This window comes from Mus caroli, unplaced genomic scaffold (assembly GCF_978045245.1).
Source record: "Mus caroli unplaced genomic scaffold, Mus_caroli_1 scaffold_13, whole genome shotgun sequence".
Classification (NCBI taxonomy): domain Eukaryota; kingdom Metazoa; phylum Chordata; class Mammalia; order Rodentia; family Muridae; genus Mus; species Mus caroli.
Window position 1 is genome coordinate 22,272,408 of NW_028227268.1, and position 12,353 is coordinate 22,284,760.

Consider the following 12,353-nt stretch of genomic DNA (forward strand, 5'->3'; position numbering starts at 1 on the left):
ATTCCAAACTGTCTTAGCTGTCAATCTCTGTGTAAATTCCTCTAACTGTGTATATGAGGCATAGTAAGGTTACCGTGAGCTAGGGTTTCTGGAATAATGTGTTTCATAGCAGAGTAAGCATAGTAAACCAATATTGGAGGAATGAAAACAAGCAAACGAACAAACAAACACCCAACACTTGGGAATAAGCACACATCAGGGGATGGGTGGGTGAGCATTAGTCTTGACTCTGACTGGGGCAGCTCCTGGGGAAGATGCACTTTTAGCTTTAGAGCCTGACAAACTGGAGTGAGCAGGTGATTCCAGTGCACAGGGGCTGTCTGCAGCATCAAGGATCTTAGACTGGTGATCTTTCCCATGATTCTCCTTTACCTCTAACCCCATCTCTCTGTCTGGCTTTTCTCCTTCAGTTTCCATTTCTTTTCTTTCTATTTGATGAAGGAATCATGTACCTAATTTATTACCCATTTCACCTGTGAGGACCAAGATATGCCCCCTTCCTTTTTTTTCTACTACTCATACTAATAAATGTAAATTATTAATTTCTCATTTGAGAGAATAAAGAGCAAACACAGCCATACCAGTATTAAAGAAATGGAAATCAACCCAGTTCCTACAAATCATTTCATGTCACCCACCCCCAAAGGCTGTTCCTTACTGCCATCCAGGGTCTGTCTGTCTCCCAGTCCTGAGCATCACGTGTAACCTCATTGCCAATCAAAATCATTCTGTCTTTGTTCATAGGATGATTGTGACAATCTTCACCATCATGACCCCAAGTTTGCTTGCTCTGATTCCTGTGTACCCTTCAGCTGGATGAATTCAACACAGCTCATTGGCTGAAACTTTTTCGTAGAAAATAAATTGGGACTATTCATAACCATGTTGCCACAAGTGTTTGTGTTTTAGATGCCGCTGCAGAATGTACAGAACTGGGTACCTGGACACTTGCTTCTCATGAAAAGCTTGTGCATTCCTTTGCAGGGGCCTAAACCCTTTTCACTAGGTTTATTCTTGGATATTTTCTTTTTTTATTGCCCTACATGGGTTTCAATTTATAACTTTCATTTTTGTTTCTTATGACATATGGAAAGTCACTTCTACCCTCTCTCATGGCCCCTGTGGTTTCCTCTGGAATCATTTTCTCTTCCCAAATAGTCCTACTGTTCTTTCGTGTGCTCTCCCCTCCTTCGATGAGGAAACATGAATTCTGTCTTTTTGAGTCTGAATTACTTAACAAGACGATCTCAAATTTAACCCATTTTCTGGCTAGTGACAACATTTGTCCTTCCTTATGTACGCTATGTTTTATTTATGCATTTGTCCACTGACAGACACGAAGCTGCTTCTTTGTTTTATGTATTGCATAGTAGATTAGATTGCTCATATGGTGGTTCTAATTTTAGTTATTTTTTTTAAGATCCTACAAGCTAATTTCCATACAGCTTGTACTAATTTACAGTCCCATTAACTGTGTGTAAAGGTTTTCTTCTCCCTCCCCCTGTATTCTCACCAGCACTTGTTATTGTTTGTTTTCTTGATGACAGCTGTTTTTGACAAGAATGTGGTAGAATTTCAAAGAACTTTTTATTGGTATTTTCTCATGGCTAATGGTGTTGAATATTTTTCCATGTATTCTTTTAATCATTTCTAATTTTTGCTTTTAAAAGGTCTTCAAATAATATGACCAGTGATTGGATTACCTTTTTAAAATTTTAACTTTTAAATTCTTATATGTATATATATATACATATATATGTATATATATATATATATATTTGTATATATACACACACATATATGTAAACATACACACATATATGCATGTACATATATGCCTGTGTGTATAACACAATATATACACACATATATGTACATATATGCACACATATAAATACACATATATACATATGTGTGTATGCAATACAGTATATTTATTTATATACAGTTCATATATAGAGTTTATATATGTAATATATATATATATGTTACACACACACACACACACACACCACAGATATTAACCCTCTCTTAGGTAATTGGTTGACATCATTCCTGCTCAGACCACCATCTGTTCATGGGGTTACATGTCTGCTGCCTGGAAGGGTTGGGGTGGTTGCTCTTCTATAATATTGATCTTTGCCTGCACTTAGATTAAAAAGTTCATTGCAAGATGAACATGCTGCTGTGGTATCCATAGTGATAAAATGAATGATTGGCATCTAGCCTGACTCTTGGCTCTGTAGAGCCTCAACTCTCACATCCTTGTGTTAAGAAAGCTTTATTTTTTGGTAGAGGTTAGGAGGAGAGAGACGTGATGGGCAAATCAGCTTCCCATTCAAAGGATGAGGATTTTTTGAAGGTCAGGAAAAAGGGAGAGAATTGTTGTAGCCAATGGAATTAAAAAAAAAAACTTTTCAGGAGAGGTACATGCCAATCTCTCTAGTGGACATCCTATGTCTTCTACCTTTAAATATGATGATTTCTTTCTGGGTTAGAAATATTCTATGTCAAGATGACACTGTTGGGAGTATTGCACTAGAAGAATGTATTTCAGTGAGATGGTAGTGAACCTTCTGGGAATAGCAGGTCAGCATAAATGTGAACCTGCTTTTGCAGGGTCCCAGGCTGTCTGTGTTGATTGCTAGGCAGGTGATATGTCTGAAAGAGAACTCTGTCTAAAAGAATCATTTCTCAGAGTCAAGAGCACTCTTACCCAGTAGCATTACTTTCCTATTGTACATCAGAAACATCAGCACTGGGGCTGTGGGCTCGGATGCCTGAAGATAGAAAGCCAATAGGTTAGGTTATCCTTGGGAAGTTGAACTCAGCAGCAGTGTAGGTAGGAGTAAAGCCCAATTGTGCAAGGACAACTTGAAAGGACGGATGACTTCAAGATTAGTAGAGTGTATAACACTTTAATTGAGGACTTTGATAAACAAGTATGTATCACTCAAAGCCTATGTGGGTAGTCCATCATGGATGTTTAGCGTTGGTGAGCCATACTCTACTTGATGATACCTACCTGAGCAGGAGACAGAGGAGAGACAGTTTTACTGCATCTTCCAAGTCATCAGGAACATCGCACCTTTGACTTTGACCATGTGAGATATCACTCACTGTTGATATATTGCTTGATGTCAGGATGATCACAACATTTAAATTTTATTCCTAATACCAGTAAAATAAGAATAAAGGTGTTAACAAGGAGGTAAATAAATTTATGTTTGTAGCTATGTGAAAAGCTGCAGTTACTGTACTGACTGGTTTTGTGTCCACTTGACACAAGCTGGAGTTATCACAGAGAAAGGAGCTTCAGGTGAGGAAATGCCTCCATGAGATCCATCTGTAAGGCTTTTTCTCAATTAGTGATCAAGGCGGGGTGGGGTTGGGGGGAGGGCTCCTTGTGGGTGGTACCATCTCTGGGGTGGTAGTCTTGGGTTCTATAAGAAAGCAAGCTGATCAAGCCAGGGGAAGCAAGCCAGTAACATCCCTCCATGGCCTCTGCATCAGCTCCTGCTTCCTGACCTGCTTGTGTTCCAGTCCTGACTTTCTTTGGTAAACCAACAGCAGTGTGGAAGTGTAAGCTGAATAAACCCTTTCCTCCCCAGTTTGCTTCTTGGTCATGATGTTTTGTGCAGGAATAGAAACCCTGGCAAAGACAAGTACTTATGTAAATAATTATGGAAGCAATCAAAAGGAGAAAAATATATGTAAGCCAGAATCTGGACTTCAGAATATTTTGTAAGATAACAGAAATAAGAATTTGTGGGAAACACAAGCACCCCCATGTTCATGCCAACCCTACTGATAATTGTCAAGGCTGGCCTTGAACTCTGTGTGTACTGTACCCACTTACACTGTTGACTGTTTACTGTTATCTTTCTACTCTGCTATAGTTCTTCATCAGTTTCAAGAGCTTTAAAAATTAATTTGGTTACTATGTATGTCTCTGTGTGTGCACTTGTATGAGTCTGTATGCACAGTGTGTGTACAGGCGTCAGGTGAGGCCAGAAGAGAGCATGAGGTCCCTGAGCTCAGATCCTCTGGAAAAAGCAGGAGTTCCTCACTCCTGAGCCACTCCTTTAGTCAGTTTTAAGAGATTTTTATGGAACTTTTAGGCTCTAAGTATAGGATCATATCAGGCAGACATTGAAATATTTTCCTTTTCCTAATATTTTAATTCATTAATATATTTATTTTCTTTACTTGCTAATTTCAGTTCCCTCTCCCTCCTCTCCTACCAGTCTCCTCCCCACTCCAACCTCCCTTTCTCTTCTCCTCACCATCTACTTGTTTCCGTTTCCCTTCAGAAAAGGGAGGCCTTCCATGGATATCAAACAGCCTTGTCATGTCAGGTTGCAGTGAGTTCAGGAGTATCCTCTCCTATTGAGGATAAATCAGGCAGCCTACTGGGGGAAAGTGTCTCAAAGGCAGGCAACAGAGTCAGAGACAGCCTCTGCTCCTGCTGTTAGGAGTCTCCCAAAGAGACCAAGCTACACAACTGTTACATATGTACAGAGGTCCTAGGTCAGGCCAATGCATGTTCTCTGGTTGGCAGTTCATTATCTTTGGGCCCCTATTGTCCCAGGTTCACTGATTCTGTATGTCCTCTTGTGGTTTCCTTGACCCCTGTGGCTCCTACAATCCTTCCTTCTCCTAGTCCACAGGATTGCCCGAGCTCCTCCTAATGTTTGTGTGTGGATCTCTGAATCTGTTTCCATCAGGTGGTGGGTGAAGCCTCTCTGATGATTAGATGCTAGGTTTCTTCATACAAGTATAGAAGAATACTATCCATAGTGTTAGGGGTAAGTGCCCTCTCACGGCATGGGTCTCAAGCTGGACCAGTCTTTGGTTGGCCATTCCCTCAAGTTATGCTCTATCTCTGAACGTAGTGTAGGCATGACAAACTGTAGGTTGAAGGCTTTGTGGTTGGGTTTGTGTCTCAGTTCCTCCATTGGAAGTCTTGCCTGGTTACAGGAGATGGCTGGTTCAGGCTCCATATCCTTGATTGCTAGGAGCCTTAGCTAGGGTCACCCTCATTGACCCTCACTGGTCCTCCACCCCCAGGATTCCAATTGGCCCACCCAATACTCTCTCCTTCCTTCCTCTTCTCACCTGATCCCTCCTGTTCCCATCCCCTTCCCCAACCTGTTCTAGTCCCCTACTGCCATCAACCTAGGATGTCTATTCTATTTTCACTTCTCAATGAGATTCAGGTAATCTCCCCACCCCAACCCCTTGAACCTTCCTTGTTACTTAGTTTTTTTTTTGTGTGTCTATGGATTTTAACATGGTTATCCTTTTTTTTGGTCTAATATTCACTTATCAGTGAGTTCACACATATTTGTCTCTCTGACTTGGTTACCTCATTTAGGGATGCTTTTTTCTAGTTCCATCCATTTGCCTGCAAAATTCATGATGTTATTGTTGTTAATAGCTGAGTAATACTCGTCTGTGTAAATGTACCATATTTTCCTTATCCATTCTTCAATTAATGGGCAGCTAGATTATTTCCAGTTTCTGGCTATTATGAATAAAGATGCTATGCACATAATTGAGCAAGTATCCTTGTGGTGTGGTAGAGGTATATATCCAGGAGTAGTATAGCTGGGTCTTGAAGTAGATCTATTCCTAATTTTCTGAGAAACCACCAAATTGATTTCCAAAGTGGCTGTACAAGTTTACATTTCCTTCAGCAATGGAGGAGGGTTTCCCCTGGCTCAACATCCTCATCAGCATGAGTTGTAGCTTGAGATTTTGATCTTAGCCATTCTAACCAGTGTAAGATAGAATCTCAGAGTCATTTTGATTTGCATTTCCCTGATGACTAAGGGTGATGAAAAATCTCTGAAGTACTTCTTGGTCATTAGAGATTCCTCTGTTGAGAATTCTCTGTTTAGATCTGTACTCCATTTTTTCTTCAGATTTATTCCACCCAATGCATTGTAAATTATCTTTTTAAAAAATATTTTTATTAGGTATTTTCCTCATTTACATTTCCAATGCTATCCCAAAAGTCCCCCACTCCCCTACCCACCCATTCCCACTTTTTGGCCCTGGCGTTCCCCTGTACTGGGGCATATAAAGTTAGCAAATCCAATGGGCCTCTCTTTCCATTGATGGCCAACTAGACCATCTTTTGATACATATGCAGCTAGAGTCAAGAGCTCTGGGGTACTGGTTAGTTCATAATGGTGTTTCACCTATAGGGTTGCAGATCCCTTTAGCTCCTTGGGTACTTTCTCTAGCTCCTCCATTGGGGGCCCTGTGATTCATCCAATAGCTGACTGTGAGCATCCACTTCTGTGTTTGCTAGGCCCCAGCATTGTCTCACAAGAGACAGTTATATCTGGGTCCTTTCAGCAAAATCTTGTTAGTGTATGCAATGGTGTCAGCGTTTGGAGGCTGATTATGGGATGGATCCCCGGATATGGCAGTCTCTAGATGGTCCATCCTTTTGTCTCAGCTCCAAACTTTGTCTCTGTAACTCCTTCCATGGGTGTTTTGTTCCCAATTCTATGAAGGGGCAAAGTGTCCACACTTTGGTCTTCATTCTTCTTGAGTTTCATGTGTTTAGCAAATTGTATCTTATATCTTGCTATACTAAGTTTCTGGGCTAATATCCACTTATCAGTGAGTAGATATTGTGTGAGTTCCTTTGTGATTGGGTTACCTCACCTAGGATGATGCCCTCCAGGTCCATCCATTTGCCTAGGAATTTCATAAATTCATTCTTTTTAATAGCTGAGTAGTACTCCATTGTGTAAATGTACCACATTTTCTGTATCCATTCCTCTGTTGAGGGGCATCTGGGTTCTTTCCAGCTTCTGGCTATTATAAATAAGGCAGCTATGAACATAGTGGAGCATGTGTCCTTCTTACCGGATGGGACATCTTCTGGATATATGCCCAGCAGAGGTATTGCGGGATCCTCTGGTAGTACTATGTCCAATTTTCTTAGGAACTGCCAGACTGATTTCCAGAGTGGTTGTACAAGCTTGCAATCCCACCAACAATGGAGGAGTGTTTCTCCTTCTCCACATCCTTGCTGTACCCCATTTTTAAATTGGGTTGTTTGATTTGTTGATGTCTAGTTTCTTAAATTCTTTATGTATTTTGTATAGCAGTTCTCTGTGAGTTGTGGGAGAAGATCCTTTCCCATCCTGTAGGTTGCTGCTCTGTCCTTTCTATGATGTTCTTTGCCTTTCAGGAGCTTTTCCATTTCATGAGGTCCCATTTATTAATGGTTGATTTTAGTGCCTGAGCTGTTGGGGTTCTGTTGTTGCCTGCATCAATGCATTCAAGGCTATTCCTCACTTTCTCTTCTATCAGGTTAAGTGTATCTGGTTTTATGTTGAGGTTTTTGATCCACTTAGACTTGAGTTTTGTGAAGATAGGGGGATATGAATCTATTTTCAATCTTTTACTATCTGTTGAAGATGTTGTCTTTTTTTTCCATTGTGTAATTTTGGCTTCTTTATAAAAAATCAAGTGTCTATTGGTGTGTGTGTGTGTGTGTGTGTATTTACTTCTTGGCTTTGGTTCAATTCCATTGATTAACGTGTCTGTTATGATGCCATTACCATGAGATTTTTACTTATTTCTCTGTCATGCAGCTTTATATCAGACATGGCACTACCTGCAGAAGTCCCTCTGTTGTACAGGATGGTTTTAGCTGTCTTGGGTTTTTTCTTTTCCACATGAAGTTGAGTGTTGTTATTTAAAGGTGTGTAAAGAGTTGTGTTGGAATTTTTATGTGAATTACCTTGAATCTGTAGATTCCTTTTGGTAAGATGGCCATTTTTACTACGTTAATCCCACATGTTTATGAGCATTGAAGATCTTTCCATCTTTTGACATCTTTTTCAACTTCTTTCTTTGAAGAGTTGAAGTTCTTGTCACTTTCTTAGTTAGAGTTACCCCCAGATATTTTATATTATTTGTGGCTATTGTGAAGAGTGTTGTTTCCAGAATTTCCTTCTCAGCCCATTTATCATTTGTATATAGGAGGGTTACTGAATTTTTTAAGTGAATTGCAAATCCAGCTACTTTGCACTTTGCTTAAGGTGTTTTATCAGCCGTAAGAGTTCTCTGTTGGAATTTTTGGGGTCATTTATGTATATTATCATACCATCTGCAAATATTGATACGTTGACATCTTCCTTTCCAATTTGTATCCCCTTGATCTCTTCTAGTTTTCTTAATGCTGTAGCTAAAACATCAAGTACTTTATTGAACAGTTGTGGAGAGAGTGGAAAGTTTTATCCTGTCCCTGGTTTTAGTGGAATTACTTTTAAGTTTCTCTCCACTTAATTTGATGCTGGCTATCTGCTTGGTGTACATTTCTTTTAGTATGTTTAGGTATATACCTTTTATCCCTGATCTCTTCAAGACTTTTTATCATGAAAGGGTGTTGGTTTTGTCAAAGGCATTTTGAGCATCTAATGAGTTTATCATGATGTTTTAAAAAAATTGTTTGTTTATATGGTGGATTGCATTGATACGTTTTTCTTATGTTGAAACATTCCTGCATCTCTTGGATGAAGCCTTTTTGATCATGATGAATTATCTTTTTGCTGTATTTTTCAATTTGACTTGTGACTATTTTATTGAATATTTTTACTTCAAGGCTCATGAGGGAAACTGGCTTAAAATTGTATTTCTTTATTAAGTATTGCTGTAGTTCAGACATCAGATGATTGTGGCCACATGAAATAAATTTGACAATGTTCTTTCTGTTTCTATTTGTAGAATATTTGAGGAGTATTGGTACTAGCTCTTCTTTGAAAGTCTGATTTCTTTTTTGAAAGAATTCTGTACTAAAGCAATCTGGCTCTGAGCTTTTCTTGGTTGGGGCATTTTAATGATGGCTTCTATTTTCTTAGGACTTATAGATCTCTTTAGATTGTTCATCTGATCTTGATTTTACTTCGTTAGTGGAATTTATCAAGGAAATTATCCATTTCTCTGAGATTTTTCCAATGTTGTGGAGTACAGATTTTTGAAATGAGACATAATGGTTCTTTGAATTCCCTCTGTGTCTGTTGTTTTGTCCCTCTTTTCATTTTTGATTTTGTAAATTTTGATATTCTTTCAATACATTTTATTAAGTTTGTCTAAGTGTTCGTACATCTTGTTGATTTTTCCCATAGAACCGACTCTTTATTTCCGTGATTTTTTTATTGTTCCCTTTGTTCCTATTGTATTGATTTCAGCCTTGAGTTTGACTATATTCTGCTGTCTAGTCTCTTGGGTGTGTTTGCTTCCTTTTTTTCTCTAGGTTTTCAGATGTGCTGTTAAGTCACCAGTATAAGATCTTAATAATGTTTTTTTTTTCTTTTATTAACTTTCCTTTCAACACTACTTTTATTATGCCACATAAGTTTGGGTATGTTGTGCATTCATTTTCCTTAATTGGTAGAGAGTTTTATATTTTTTTATTTTTATTTCTTCCTAGATTGAGTGGTCATTGAGTAGAGAGTTTTCATTTTCGATGAGTGTATAGGCTTTTCCTTTGTTTCTGTTGTTGTCGAAGTTCATCTTTAATCTATAGTTATCTGAGAAAGTACAGATGTTATTTCCATCTTCTTGTATTTGTTAAGACTTGCTTCATGGCCAAGTACATGAACAATTTTTAGAGAAGGTTCTGAAAGCTGCTGAGAAGAAAGTATATTCTTCTATGTTTGGGTGAAATGTTATATAGAAATCTACTGAGTCTACTTGATTCATAATGTCTGTTTCTTCCATTATTTCTCTGTTTAGTTTCTGTCTGGCTGACCTGTTCACTGTTGAGTGTTGGGTCTCTCACTATTAATGTATGGGGATTGATGCATGATTTAATCCTTACTAATATTTTTTTACAATCGTGCTTGTCCTTGCATTTGGGGCATATATATACAGGATTCAGAAGTAATCTTGGTGGACTTTTTCTTTGGTGAAATATGAAGTGTCCTTCTCTATCTCTTTTGATTAATTTTGGCTGAAAGTCTATGTTGTTAGATTAGAATGGCTGCATTATTTTGTGTCTTGTGTCCATTTTCTTGGAAATTATTTTCCAGCCCTTTACACTGAGGCAATGTCTACCTTTGATGTGTAAGTATGTTTCTTGTATGCAGCAGAGTGATGGAACATGTTTTTTTCATCCATTCTGTTAGCCTGTGTCTTTTTCATTGTAGAATTGAGAACATTGATGTTGAGAGATATTAATGACCAATGATTGCTAGTTTCTGCTATTTTGATATTAGTGATGTGTGTGTGTGTGTGAGTGTGTGTGTGTATTCCTCCCTCTTTTGTTGTTTTGTTTTGCTGGTGGGAATTCATTTATTTCCTGTGTTTTCTTGAGTGTAGTTAACCTCCATGGGTTGGAGTTTTTCGTTTACTATCTTCTGTAGAACTGGATTTATGGATAAATGTGTCTAAATTTTGTTTTGTTGTAGAATATCTTTTTTCTCCATCTATTGTAATTAAAAATTTTGCTGGGTAAAGTAGCCTGGGCTAACATCTGTGGTTTCTTAGAGTTTGCAAGACATCTGCCTAGGCCCCTCTAGCTTTTAAAGTCTTTGTTGAGAATTCAGGTGGAATTTTAATGCATTTACCTTCATGTGTCCTGTTACTTTGCAGCTTTTAATATTCTTTCTTTGTTCTACACATTTAGTATTTTGATTATTATATGGTGGGAATGCTATCTTTTCTGGTTCAATCTATTTGGTGTTCTGTAAGCTTTTTGTATGTTTATAGGCATTTCTTTATTTAGGGCATGAAATTTTTTTTATGTGTAATTTTGTGGAAAATATTTTCTGGGCCTTTGAGATGGGAATCTTCTTCTAGTCCCTTCTAATAATAATTCTTAGGTTTGTTCTTTTTATAGTGTCAAAGATTTCGTGAGTGTTTTGTGTCAAGAACATTTTAGATGTATTATTTTCTTTGACCAATTTATCAATATCTTCTATGCCTAAGATTCTCTCATACATCTCTTGATTTTTGTTGGTGATGCTTGTTTTTGGAATTCTTGTTCAGTTACTTGGATTTTCTATCTCTAGAATTCCCTCAGTTTCTATTTTTTCTATTTTGTTCTTTTTTAAAAAAAATTGCTTCTTTTCCATTTTTAGGTCTTGATCAATTTTATTCATTTCTTTCACCTGTTTGATTATATTTTCCTGTATTTAATTAAGGGATCTACATTCACATAGAATGTTCCCCATGTTTTGCCAGAATGCATACTTCATGCCCATGTAGGTCAGAATATTAGAAAGCTTGAAACTAGAGTTAGAAGTGGTGGAAGCTGATATGTGGATATTGGGAGCGAAACACAGGTTCTCCTTAAGAGTGCCATGTGCTCTTAAACATTGAGCCATCTCTTTAGCACCAGAAACCGGGACTTTTACATAGCAGTGGGAATATGAAATAGAACCATAGGTATGAAGAATACAACAAAGACTCGTCAAAACATAAATAAAAATAATGGAACTTTATGATTCAGTTGCTATGGCAGAACCTTCCCCTAATGAATAAAGATTTCAAGGAACCAATCACTGGGTAAGTATGTGGGACTTTCTGTTGGAGACCATACCGTGAGAAAGCAAGCCTTTCACACTCTCCCACCTTAACAAGTCAAATGGCCTTGTCCTAAGGAGCAGGTCATCACCCCCCACTCTTCCCTTCCTGGCACCTGAGGCTGTAAAAGTTGAATTATAGTCCCCTCTTCCTTATCTCTTCCTGACTCCCAAGACTTCTAAGGACATGAGTTACTTGCTGAGCCCAGCCTGACATCCAAGGCTGTTAAGGAGGATCCACATTCCCGAGATAAGATGCAGAGTGCCTCCCGAAGCCTGGAGCCTGAATTCTGCCTTCATGTCCCCAGATGCCCACTTCTTTGTTCTTTGTTAATTCCCCTTCAACCCCTCCCTATTCCCCTCGCTGTATGCTTAAAAACCTGGCGTTTCAGCCTAATAAACTGAGACCTTGATAGGAACCCCTTCTTGGTCTCTGCTTCTCCTTCCCTCCCTCTCATTTTCTCCCAGGTTTGCGGTTCCCCTCGTGCCCGAGAATAACTAGGTCCTGCTGGGCGGGACAACTTTTGGGTCAGGAAGAGGAAAAGGGGAGGCAGGAGAAAGGAACTTCCTTTTTGGACTGCAGGACAAGGGAGGCAGACAGAAATTAGGAAACTGGATGCTGTTGTTTCAAGTACAGACAGACTGAGGCTGCTGGCCGGTGCCTAGCCAGTAATCGTGTGAGGTGCTTTTTGAGTATTTCATGAAACAAGTTGCTGTGTCTCTGGATATTTTTTAAGTTAATTGAAATCAGAATCTTTTCAATTTCAATTTTCATTTTCCCAAGTGTCCATTTACTGA